Source organism: Mytilus galloprovincialis, chromosome 5 (assembly GCF_965363235.1).
Source record: "Mytilus galloprovincialis chromosome 5, xbMytGall1.hap1.1, whole genome shotgun sequence".
In the NCBI taxonomy this organism is placed as follows: domain Eukaryota; kingdom Metazoa; phylum Mollusca; class Bivalvia; order Mytilida; family Mytilidae; genus Mytilus; species Mytilus galloprovincialis.
Window position 1 is genome coordinate 28,004,729 of NC_134842.1, and position 14,440 is coordinate 28,019,168.

The following is a 14,440-nucleotide window of genomic DNA, read 5'->3' on the forward strand; positions in this document are numbered from 1 at the left end:
ACCTGCTTTAAGAACACTCAAACTAACCAATTAAAAAGCCAATCATATATAAATACTTGTGTAATTCTGTAGAAAAAAATAAAGAAAAATATACAAATCTGACTTAGGGCAAATATGACTTACATACAATTCGCCTTTTCCGACTCTGAAAGGACTATGATTAATCTTATTGTTTGTAAAACAGAACCGAAATCGTCGTTGGTTGAATTTTCATTGCTTATGATGTATTTAACCTATAACATAGTTTTTGTGTACGCATATGAAATAATACCTAAATTATATTAGATTTTGAAACGGCGAATTGTAAAGATATATCAACGACTGCTACGTATACGTTAGTCATTTTTATTTCGTTTTAATTTATTAGAAACACTTAATTTCAACAGCGTGTTTAAGTTCCGTCATTTTCCATAGGGTAATATTGGCTCAAAACTCAAAATAACTTGTTTTGTTATCGATGGTTTTGATATGGGATGTTTTACATGTTTGGCTTTTTAGGTTTTAATCTTAGCGTCACTGATGAGTCTTGTGTAGACGAAACGTGTATTAAATTACAATCCTGGTACCTTTGATAACTATTTACATGGATTAAAAAATTTCAAAAAAAATCAGACGTTTTTTAATTTCTTTTTCATTCTTACAATTTTTCATTTATTGTCACTTAAAAAAATATTGAAAGGAAAACAAAGTGAAGCATAATAGTCCGAATCATAGATTTATTGACTTTCGAGCAGCGGTATACTACTGTTGCCTTTATTTAAGGCAATGTTGTAGACTACAGGATACAAAAACAATCCTCTTTAAAAGTAATAAACTTATTTAACAATGTGTTACGAGATACGAAAACAGTATTTTTTACCAACCAAAACAATAACATTGTACGACATTTGAAGCACATGATAAGAAGACATTGTCTCAGTTATTTATGTCGGTTTTGATAGGAATTTAAAAATATCTTGTTCTTTATTAGTCTGTTTTTTAATTTAATACACCAAGTTGGAAATAGGAAGGAAGTTTTTGAATTAAATAGACAACAATTCCTTTTTTATTACCCCAGTAGCTCTCATAAGGATGTTCCATGTTCTGCTACCAGGAAGTTTAATTAAAGATATTGAATGATATATGCTAGATCTGCCAACTGAAGAGTCACTAATCTATAATTAAAAAACAGTTACTAAATATAGAGTAAATATGGAAGAAATATCTTTACTAAACACCCCTGGAGTACCTTCAAATCAAACGATTAAATTGCAAAAAGGAAATCATCTAATATCATGAGTGAGTTCTGCAGTGTACAATTATATTTGAAGCCCATAAAACTTCGTTTTAATATGATTGAGAAGCATGTTATATAATTGGCTATTATTACTTAATATAAATAAGCCATAGAAGTAATTGTCTTTAAGTGAATAGAATACTTTCAAAATATAAAATTGAAGTTCATGAATTGTTTTTACTTTACCTTATAATTGGTTATTTTTTGTTAGATTTCACACACAATATGTTTTATTACTAAATGGCTGTAATCATGGTAATGTCCCTTCCTGAACTTGCCTGAAATACTTTCAAATCAAATAATTAATTTTTTAAAATTTTACCTCGCAACTTGTTGTGTTTAGTAAGCTGCCCTCACAAAAAAGCAATAACCAAAAATCAAGCAGTGTGCATTGTCAGGCACATATATTATTCGTATAAGCTTTGGAAGCAGAAACAGAAAAGTTTATGCTGTTACTCCTGGATCCATGATTGGCATCATTTTCGTGATAATTTAAATCGAATAATATGCATGGATCAGCCAGTGTAATGACTTGCAAAAAGTATTTTAAAAAACACAACTTTTTAATCAAATCCAGTCAACAGTCAATAGTTTCAAGGACTATTACCTCGGTCAATAGTTCAATAAACAAATTTCCCGTACTTTTGCATACTGATTTGTCATTGAATGGTCTACGTGGATGTGTTCGCTTTATTAAACTCTGAAATATCGTAAGTGGTATAATTAAGGTCTTTCCTTTTACTAAAGGGAAAGACCTTACTGTATTTCTTCTGATTATTAGGTCTTTCCACTTTTCTGTGGAAAGACCTATTGTTTTTCTTCTGATTATTTTTTTTTTTCTTCCGCCTAATTTTGTTCTTGCGATAAACATTTGTTTCGCAATATGTCGCTTAGATATTTTGTATATGATATGAAACAGTTTATGCACTTTTGAAATTTACCCTGCGTAAACGAATACTTTTCTTTGTAGGAGTTATCTCCCCAAACACTGTTTTCCTTGTTATCGCATCTCCTTCGCAACCGTAAAAGATTATGACAAATTTATTTTACAAAATTGCTCGTTATATCCTTCGCATGATTTGTCCTATTTTGACCGAAGCAATATGACCGCTCCATATGAGAGTTATTTCCCCTTATGCATCTGATATAAGTGATATGAATTTCTATCTTATAAATCATAAGTGATAGAGACCTAGGATCTTTTGATTTGAGGTCCTTGGTCCCAAAAAATGAAAATTAGGTCAAGGTCAAAGGTCAAGGTCATATTCTAATATTTGAATTTGGCTTATTTTCACTTATATCCAAAGACTGTATAAGATATCAACAAATTATTTTTACTAAATTGTTAGTTGCGACATGTCGTAAGATGTAAATTTTGATTGCAAGCGTACGTTGAATGTAAAAGGGAGTTTTCTCCCCTCTTGTATTTAAAAATACGCGTTTGGTGATATAACTCATTAACTAAATATAATTAAGACCTATGGTCTTTTGATTTGAGGTCCTTGGTTTATGACCTTGAAATTGATCTCAAGGTCATAGCTTAATTTGACGTTCTAGATTTTGACCTTTGCTTTTATTCTATATGTATACATGATAAAGATATACAACTTTTAGAAAAAGGTATCAAACCATTTAACCTTGAAAAAACCTAACCGGAAGTGACTTTTTGTAAACCGGAAGTAGATATTTTTTTGTACTTTATTAATATAAAAGTATATAGAACCAGATATTTTTGGAATCAGTGTCAAGTAAATATTCAAATATAATCGGAAGTAACATTTTTCAAACCGGAAGTAACAAATTATCTCCCTTATTTAAAAAAAATGTATGGAAACAATATATTTTTGGAATCAGCTTACTAGGAGCTATCATTTGACGATTGAAATGACATTTTAAACTTAGTTTCACAACTTTTCATATCAAAATAAATTGTTTTGATGGAAAGACCTTCAATTGTTCTCTGAACAATTGGTTTTTAATTATTATTCTTCTTGTTCCGCCAAACTTTGACAAAATTTCCCTCCGTAACCGTAAGACGTGTCGCTTTCATGTTCACACTTTGTATCGGTGTCATGAATACCTATCCGGAACTCACCCTGTGAGTCGAAATATTTTGTCGGTTCGGAGTAATCCCTCCGAAACCCAAAAACCTTGTTATCGTTCCAACACCGTAACCGTAATAGGTAGAAAAAAAATGAAGGGTGAAATTTGTTCAGGACCAGAGCCCGGTTCTTCGTTACATTTGGATCGAAAAGATTCAACGACTCATTGGTAGGGTTATGCCCCTATGAAAATTAACCGGTGTCGGTTGGCCACCAAAACTCAGAAACCGTAAGTCGTAGACACATAGGATCTTCACCAATCATCATCATTTCATGTATCTTTAAAAAATACCTCAAGGTCAAATTTGTATGTTGACCTTGACCTTTGACCTAACACCTTGTTATGGGATAATCTCAGAAACCATTATACTTACAGAAGTTTTAAATGGTGGAAAATGTTTGGGTCATTATGGCGCAACTTTGTTACATTTTGACCAAAGAGATTTGACCTTTCTATAAGGGGCATAACCCCTGTTTTAGGTTTTTGAAAAGACAAAATCAGCTTTTACTATATAACCAAAGGTCCTAGACCCTTGGGGTCTTCAGTAATGGCATTGGGGACCAATGACCTTGACAAAGGTCAAAAGGTCAAAGGTCAGGGTCATGTCCCAGATAGCGAATTTAGTGTTTTTAACCTTATTTAAAGGATTTTTAGTGTGTTTTCGAGCTTTTTAAGGTTGACCTTGACCTTTTCAATACATTCTACGTCTGTTGGAACATGTATTTTACATTAAAAAAGGAAAGACCTCTCAATTGTTCAAGAACAATTGACAGTTTAATCTGTATTCTGTAATTTATCAATTTCTTATCAAAAACAATTAAAAAGAAGAAGAAAATCTACATGAAATACAATGGGTCGATTCCTCTGCTGGTGGACTATTAGTCCCCGAGGGTATCACCAGCCCAGTAGCCAGTACTTCGGTACTGGCATGAAAATACGGATTTTTTGTGTTATTATAATTTCCTGTTACAAAATATTAGAAATTATTATAAATAAAGGAATGAATCTCCCTCATGCAAAGCTCTGATTCCTTTCACGGATTTGGCTATACTTTTTGGACCTTTTGGATTATAGCTCTTCATCTTTTATATAAGCTTTGGATTTCAAATATTTTGGCCACGAGCATCACTGAAGAGACATGTATTGTCGAAATGTGCATCTGTTGCAAGAAAATTAGTACCGTCAATTTTATTAAATACATAATACATTTATCGTAGTATTCTTTTGTCGTCTTCATTATATGGTATTGCGTTGGTGTATGATGACAATATATTTTAAATCATATATATTATATGCACATGGATTTCTACATCAATATTCTTGATCTTGATAAAAGTAAACATGGTAAATAAAATATTGAAAAATACTACACGGGCAAATAAAACACACGATAGTTCATCTTGTGCATGTGTATGTAACTATTTTTTTTTTCAGGTGCTGTATATAGTCATTTATGAGAGTTTTTGTTCGATTTAATAAAACACTTAATGGCTGATTATGAATATAATTGCAAGTTTTTTGTCCTTTGATACCAAATATTGTTATCGACTTTGCCTTAAACAATAGTTGGTACCCCATAGACAACGTAAAGTGGTATTACATTCATAACCGATTAATAAGTGTATATATTGCCTGCTACAACCCTATATGTTGCTCAGTTTAAGTAGAAATCCGACGATACAATAATTCCTTGCTTCCACAATCGAGTTAAAGAGAGCGGGATTGATGTTACGACTATTGAAACATATTTCTTGAATTTTCATTATTTTTGAGTTATTCATATAAATTTTGAACCAATGATTTAAAAAAAATTCGTGGAAATGACTCTTTTTCGCACTTTATTCAATTAACAGATTAATTAGATATGTAATACCATATTTAGTAAAATATTTAACTCCAGTTTAGAACTGCTTTATAAGTTATTGCTCTAAGACATACACAATTACTCTTCAACTTCGTACTTAATTCGGCATTTTTTTAAATTTTTTTGTTTAACTTTTTTTTTATTCGAGCGTACTGATGAGTCTTTTGTAGACGAAACGCGTGTCTGGCGTATATATAAAATTTAGTCCTGGTATCTATGATGAGTTTATTTACATATCATTTATGCTTGCAAATCACTTAGTCTTCAAAATGTTGCGTTTTGTCGTGAGTTGGTGCGACGATCCGCATTTTGAAATAATATTCTGATTCGATACATAAAGATAAGATGAAGTTTGTATCTTGAAAATCTGTTTTTTTCCAATATTGTATGGAAATTCATCACAAATGCTACGCAATATAATGCATTTCGAAACACTTTCAATTTTCGTGCCAATATACATTTTAGGGATGATAAAAATGTTTGACTAATTTTACAGATTGTGGTTCTATTTTAGTCAGTGGTTTCTAGCTTGATTTTGTGTCCGAATATTTTAAAACTAAAACAAATCATGAATTTCCAAATAGATTTGAGATTTTGAATTTTATAACTTTTAAGATAAGGTGAGGACAAAAACCCTAGCGATAAAGATAGATTTGAGTATTTAGACTGCATATAAAACTATCGAAAAAGATGTAATTGTTAGATTTTATTTTTTATGGTTCGAATTGAAAGGCTTATCAAAATTCATTTACCTTTACGCAATTATCAAATAACATGTTTTGTGCATCTCATTCCCACAATGTCTGATAATAATGCTTTCTCATTATTTTATACAATATATGTTTTTAAATAAGTAAGTGGAATTTGTAGTCCAAAGAATATAATAAACTGATATACAACAACTTCCCCGGGCAAAGTTGACCCTAACATGGATTAAACTATTTGTTAAGGTTCTTTTCGCAATGATTGTTAAGTTCCTCAGATGTTTAGGTTAACATACAAGATTGGCTTTCAAATAGTTGACTTGGAGCTTTCCTGTTGAAGGAACACCCAGAGAAACGCTTAAGGCGCAAGACATTTATAACGTTTCGTTTCCATTTTTAAAAGCTTTACGGAAAGAGTTAATAACATCTTGAGTTAATTAAGTGCATTATCTCGACCAAATTTGTTGTTCTTTTGTTTATAATGTTTCCACTGTCTAAACAAGGTATTGGACAACGTATACAATACATTATATAATATGTACTGAATAAATGGTTTGTATTTGAATCCCACAATAACTGGATGTACTTTTCTTTTGTAAATGGTTAAAATTCTGTAAATGCTTCAAATAAATGGAAACCATTAAGACTTTAAGTAAAACATATTAAAAGTTTATATAACTTCAAACTTCTATTGAGCTAAATGAAAATATATATTGTTTCATATTCTATAAATGAACTTTTTAGTCATGAAACGTGACACAATGTAAAAAACAATCACAGGACTTCCGCGCCTTTAACACCGTTCTATAATTTTTTTCAAAAGAATGAGAATTTCCCATTTGTATGGAGTGCCGACCGTTGTTCTGTTATCAGGTACTTCCATTGTCCGTGCGTACGCTGTAGATATAATAGTATAGTTGAAATGAGAAAAAAATATCAAAGAAAATTCAAATTGTAAAAGATGACATGGGATTATTTCTCATCAGTTATTATAAAAAATCAGCAGCTTGAACGTGAATTTGAGATAGTTATATCAGGAATGTCTAGATTTTTGGGCGGAAATCGAAATTAACCGTAGTCTTTGATAAAAAAAAATATTACACTTTTGACTATGAAGTATGATAAAGATCATCTCTTCCTTTTTTTATAACCTCTTTGTTGACTTGGATATAGATAAATAATCATCATTTTGTCTTTTTCTAGCCAGCTGTTTTACCCTGGCCAAATTAGGGCGTCTGTTTAGGTGTGCGTCATTGATACATTTCCAGCAGGTACTGGTCAGATTCATTAATTACGATTAAAATTTTCTACCTTGTGAGGAAAGTAAAATCACAAAAATACTGAACTCAGAGGAATATCTAATCGGAAAGTCCATAATCACATGGCAAATCCAAATGACAAAAAACATCAAAAACGAATGGAAAAGAACTGTCTAATTCCTGACTTGTTACAGGCATTTTCAGATGTAGAAAATGGTGGATTAAACCTAGTTTTAAAGCGCTAAACCCCTCACGTTGACGACAGTGATGACAGTCTCATCAAATTCCGTTATATTAACAATGATGCGTGAACTGAACAGACACCTTGTGTGGAGAGAGTACTTCGCTGACTGAACATTTATTACCTTTGCAATGTTTAAGTATGTTTAAGTAGCATTCCTGATATCCTGCATGCAATTGAACTTTTATTACAAATCATTTTTTTTTATATGTACACTGTTAATTGTTTATCCTAAATCTGCATGAATATTTTTCACAAGGAGTAATGCAAACAACACCCACGCAATCAAGTTCATTTTTTGGCAAACATTAGTTTAATTTATATTTTTATAACATGTCATATGAAAATAAACAATATTATATAATAAACACACGCACTGATCTGATATATATCGTGCGATTTCATTATTAACAGTCAGCATGTGTTCGTACCATTTAGGTTTGTTCTTTCGCGTGAATGCCGCAATTCATTGATAACTTAATGAATTATTACAATACTGAGAATATAATCCGAACTTTTGTTATAAAATGGCATGGTGTAAAAAAATGTCTTGCAGCGGTCTTCAAACGTTTAAAAAATTATCTGTAGATAGAGGATAGCTGGCGGTTCTTGCAACAGTTGTATATAATTTTGCGTTTAACATCTGATAAAATAATCAAAAATGTCTAAACCATGGAAAAAAAATTATGCTCAGAATTCAACAAAAAGCAGTTGTATGACATAGAAATTGTTTTCCTATGTTTTTATAGATTTGTGAATGGTAATTAGTTTTTTTTAGTGCTTAAGAACTATTTGTAAACCCCATCGATTATTGATCATTGACCAAGTATTCAATAATTTATTATTAAAAAGGACAGATATGAATATTGACATCGTCTCTTTGATATTTTGTGGATTAACTAGACGAAAATAGAGTAAACATTGTTTAACGAATAAGATTGAAAAAAATACCTTGAAAATGAAAAAGCTTTAAATGCTCTCATCTGTTTGCTTTGATTTAAATTGTAAAGTAGGAACACTCAAAAATAAATTTGTATCTCGTGTAATTTAACGTGGCATTAAGACATACATCATGATAAACTTACTTTGATAATTCGTTGTTTTTGAAATTTATTTACATTGCCTTTCTGTAATCAAATATGATCCTTGTTAAAGACCATACTTTGACATTTTAAGGTATACTTTTACAAATGATGAATTGGATGGAGATTTGTTTCATTGGCACTCATACCGCATCTTCTTATTTCTATATAGATGACTACAAACGTATTTTTGACGGTCCCTTCTCTGTCGAGAAAATTTAACACAGATCTTGCAGACCACTATTTTGAATTCTTTATTTCGTGTTTCAAACGAATAAAAACCTCATTGTGATCGATTTTTCTGATTGACCTGCATCAAGAAAGCTCAAACTAACTAATTTAGAAGCCAATCTCATTGTTCTCGTAAAACCAAACCGAAAACTTCATTGGTTGAATTTACATTGTTCATAATGTACTATTAAACCAATAACACAGTGTTGATTTACTAATTTTACCTTAATTGCATTAGATGCTTAAACGGCGAATTGTAAAGATATATTAACGACTGCTGCTTTAGTCATGTTATATTTTGTTTTATTTAATAACAAACACTTAATTTAAAGCGTGTTTTAGTTCCGTCAGTTATAAAACTAGTACAAAATTTTCATAGGGTGATATTGTCTGAATACAACTTGTTTTGTTTTCGATGGTTTTGGTATGGGATGTTTTACATGAATTAAAATTCTTCAAAATTATTCAGACGTTTATATCGATCTTTTTCATCCTCACAAGTTTCCATTTGTTTATATATATAAAAAAATAAAAGCAAAACAAAGCAAAGCAAAATAATACCGAATCATAAGTTTTATAGCAATGATGTAGACTACTAGTTAAAAACCAACTTTTCTCTTTAGAATTAATAAATTTTTTTAACAATGTGTTATAAGATACGAAAACAGTATTTTTTCCAACCAAACAATAACATTGTACGACATTTGAAGCACAGGCTGATAGAAACTTGTCTCAGTTATTTATGTCGTATTTTGATAATAATCAAATATCTTGTTCTTTATTAGTCTGCCTTTTAATATAATCAACCAAATTTGGAAAAAAGGATGAAAGTTATTGAATTCAAGAGACAATGATTATTTTTTATCACCCTAGTAACTCTCATAAGGATGTTCCATGTGCTGTTATCGGGAAGTCTAATTAAAGATATGCAATGATATATTCTGCTATTGCCAACTGAAGAGTTACTAATCTATAATTAGTAAACAGTTACTAAATATAGAGTAACTATGGAAGAAATATCTTTACTGAACTTCCCTGGAGTACCATCAAATCAAACGATTAAATTGCAAAAAGTAGATCATCTAATATCATGAATATGTTCTGCAGTGTACATTTATATTTGAAGACCTTAAAACTTCATAGTAATACTATTGAGAAGCATATTTAATGATTGGCAATGATTACTTTATATAGGTAAGCAATATACTTAATAGAACTAAGCCATTGTCTAAGTGAACTTCAATAGAATACTTTCAGAACATAAGATTGAAATTCATGTTTTGTTTTGTATATTTTACCTTAGAATTGATTATTTTTGTTAATTTGCTCACACAATATGTGTTATTACTAAATGGCTGTAATGTTCCTAGCTGAACATACCTGAAATATTTTCAAATTAAATAATTCATTTTTGTTACCTCGGAATTCGTTGTTTTTGGTAAGCTGCACGCACAAAAAAGCAACAACCCAAAAGCAACAACCACAAAGCAAGCAGTGTGCATTGTCAGGTACCTCTATCATTTGTATAAGCTTTGGAAGCAGAAACAGAAAAGTGTATGTTGTTACTCTGGGATCCATGATTGGCATAATTTTCTTGATAATTAAAATCGAATGATATGCACGGATCAGCCAGTGTAATATCTTGCAAAAAGTATTTTAAAAAAGCAGACATTTTTTTAATCTTATTCCAGTCAACAGTCAATGGTTCAAGGACTATTACCTCGGTCAATAGTTCAATAAACAAATTTCCCGTACTTTGGCATACTGATTTGTCATTGAATGTTCTGCTTGGTCGTGTGCGCTTGGCAACGTTAAACTCTGAAATACCGTTAGTGGTTTAATCTGTATTCTGTTATTTATCAATTACTCATCAAAAGACGACAAAGATGGATTTGAGCATTTAGACTGCATATCAAACTATCGAAAAAAGTGTAATTGTTAAATATTATTTTGTATGCTTCCAATTGAAAGTCTAATCAAAATATATCTATTTATTTGCGATTATCAAAGCATATGAAGAGTGCATCTGACTCCCAAAATGTCTGTTAAAAATGTTTCTCATTAACACTAGAAATAATGTATGTTTATAAATAAACAAATCAGTCAAGTGTTTTTTGTCGAAAGAATGTGAGAAACTAATATACAACAACTTCCCTGGGCAAAATTGATAGATTACACGTTTTTTTTAAGATTCTTTTTGCATTAGTAATTTTGTTAAGTTTCTCAATAGTGCAGGTTCTCTTACAATCTTGGCTTTGAAATAATTGGCTTTGAGCATTTCTGTTCAAGGTTAATTCAGAAAAGCACTTAGGACGCGTGCAATTTGTAATGTTTTGGTTTCATTTTGTAAAGCTTTACGGAAACGGTGTATATCATATTGTATAAGTTTAGTGCATTCTTTCGTCAATATTTTTTTGATACCTTTCTGTATAGTCTAATTTCTGAACAAATCATTGTTTCAAATTTGTGACACCTTATATATACAATAAATTATCTAATGTGTACTAAATAAATTGTTTGTAGTTAAATTCCACAATAACAGAATGTACTTCTCTTTCTGTAAACGGTTGAAATTCTGAAAATGTTTACATTGAAGAAAACAAAAAACAACATTTAGACTTGAAATAAAACATATTAAAAGTTCATGTAACTTCAAACTTCTATAGAGCTAAATGAAGATATATTGTTTCATATGCTATAAATGAACGTTTTAGTAATGAAACGTGACACCTTGTCAATATAAATCACAGGACTTCTGCGCTTTTAACACAGTAATACAATTTTTCAAAAGAATGACGAGTTCCCATTTGTATGGAATGTCGTCAGTTTTTCTTTTATCATGTACTAAACTTTCAACTTCATATTGAAGCTGTTATACAAAATGTAATAGTAAAGTGAAGAAATTTTTTCTCAAATAATTCAAACTTATTTGTAAGAAAAACAAGATGATTATTTTTATAATCATTTTGTGTTAAAATTCAGCAACTCAGTCGTGAATTTTGGCTCATTATATTAAGGATGACCCAATACTTTTTTTTTGCAAAGAAAAACCAAACTTGACCAACAATTATATTTTTCTTAACGTTTCACCTTGTTATTATGATACCGTTGGTTTTATTTTTTGGGGGTAGATTTGAATAGTGCACAACATGCTTAAATGAGTAATAAGATAACCAAAAAATGAACAACCCTAATGCTATGAGTGAGTTAAACAGGGTTCTTTGACAATGTGTTAATGATTCGTAACGACTATCTATGTATCATGCACACTATTTTTTTTTAAGGAAGAGTTCAAACATGAAGAGAGGTGTGAACAAACGAGTTGTATAACAACATACACCCCGGGAAAACATAATAAATCGATAAAAATATCAACAAATAGGAGCAAAGCACAACAGAAGTAAGTGTGTACAGGTTGGAATAGTTACTAGAAGCATAATCAGAAAATTTACTGACATTAAAGGAAAGTAAACTTTATCAATTATTTAGATTTATTATTATATAACTCATTTAAACTTTACGTATGTGATGGTCTTACTGTTTCAGTATCTATATTACCCTTAAAGGTAATTTTAATTTACTCTTTGTTTTAATAGCTTTGTGTCCTTTCGAACCTTTTTTTAAATTCAGAATCAATTATAAGCTGTTTTCATTTTACATAATTTAAATTTACTTACAAATTGAAAACCATCAATATACTTTTGAATGGATATTAATTGAACTTCGAAAACATGACAAATACAAAATGTTTTTGAAAATAGACTACAGAAATAATAGAACTTTTGTCAATTTCATTACCGGTCGTAATTTTATAGAAAATGTTATTTAGTATCCGACATTGCAAGGTCAGTATATCAAGGTTTTTGCATAATAATATTTCTGTTTTCAAATATCTATTATCAATCCTTATTTTGAAATAACAAGACGATGAATAATTTGAGACTTAAAATTTGTATGATGATATTGCTTCATTTCATATTTTATTGATTGCAGACATCTTCTTTTTATATTGTGGCGATGGAATGCAAATAACTTATTTTGGAAAATGATATCATATCGTTGAATCTTTATAAACTAAAAAGTATTAGCACAGTAATGAACCTTTTTCAAATGTTATGTCACAACTCCATGTACCAAGTCAGGAATATAACAGTTCTTTTCCTTTCATTTGATGTTTGTGAGCTTTTAATTTTGTCGTTTAATTAGGGACTTTCCGTATTGAATTTCTTTGCGTTTTTTCGTTTTGATCTGACACGGTAGATATGTTATTGAATAATTGGTTGTATTTAAATATATATACACTTTGTTTCTTCAGACCAAATATGCATAGAATTCTGTGAAACATTTTTTAACAGTCTATTGTCCGTGGAGAACAAAAAAAAATGGCACATGATGTATGATTTATACTTCTGTCTTGACATGAATATGAATAATGTGGTCATTTTTATAAATTTCCTGTTTACTAAATTTTGAATTTTTCGAACAAAATGAGTATTTTCTTATCCCACAATAGATTGCCTTAGTCGTATTTGGTCCAACCTTTTTGGAATTTTGGATCCTCAATGCTCTTCAACTTTGTACTTGTTTGGCTTTATAAATATTTTGATATGAACGTCACTAATGAGTCTTATGTAGACGAAACGCGCGTCTGGCATACTCAATTATAATCCTGGTACCTTTGATAACTATTTACCTAATATAAGTGCTTATTCTGGATCGGTATTCATAATCAAAAAGTCAGTGTTGCCTTTCATTTCTATTAAATAATTCAGGAACATATTCAAATAAACTGATCATAGATACCAGGACTAAATTTTGTACATACGCCAGACGCGCGTTTCGACTACAAAAGACTCATCAGTGACGCCCGAACCCAAAAAAGTTAATAAGTCCAAATAAAGTACGAAGTTGAAGAGCATTGAGGACCAAAATTCCTAAAAGTTTTACAGCTAGGGTAATTTATGCCTGAGGTAGACAAGCCTTAGTATTTACAAAAAAAAATTTGTAAACAGTTAATTCAGAAATATAACCATATCAATAATAATTCATGTCAGCACAAAAAGTGCTTACTATACAGCGTATGTCATAGGCTTTTTTGTAGTTTTTTTTCTTCGATAATATTCTAAAGGTTTATCTATATTAATTTTTTGTGATATTTCATATTGATTTGTATTTGATTTACTTTAACGAATTTAGGAAACATAGGTTTAGTGGCTATTTTGTAACCGTCTAGTCTTTTGCCATTTTCCATCAGCAGTCTCAAAAGAAAAAGATATGACAAGAAAAATTATAAAATATTTAAAACATAAAAAGTTAATATATGAAAAAAGAAGATGTGGTATGATTGTCAATGAGACAACTGTCCAAAAGAGACCAAAATGACACAGACATGAACAACTATAGGTTACAGTACGGCCTTCAACAATTAGTTAAGCCCATACCGCATAGTCAGCTATAAAAGGGTCCGATATGACAATGTAAAACAATTCAAACTATTCAAAACGATGACATTGTTAGACATTTTAAACAAATGCTAACAGGAACTTGTCTCAGTCGTATTCAGATAAGGATTAAATATCAGGGTCTTAACTGGTCTGTCATTTTACTATAATACAACATAGAAACCAGGATGGACATCTACAAATTGAAGAGACAATCAATTCGTTTTATTACATCAGTA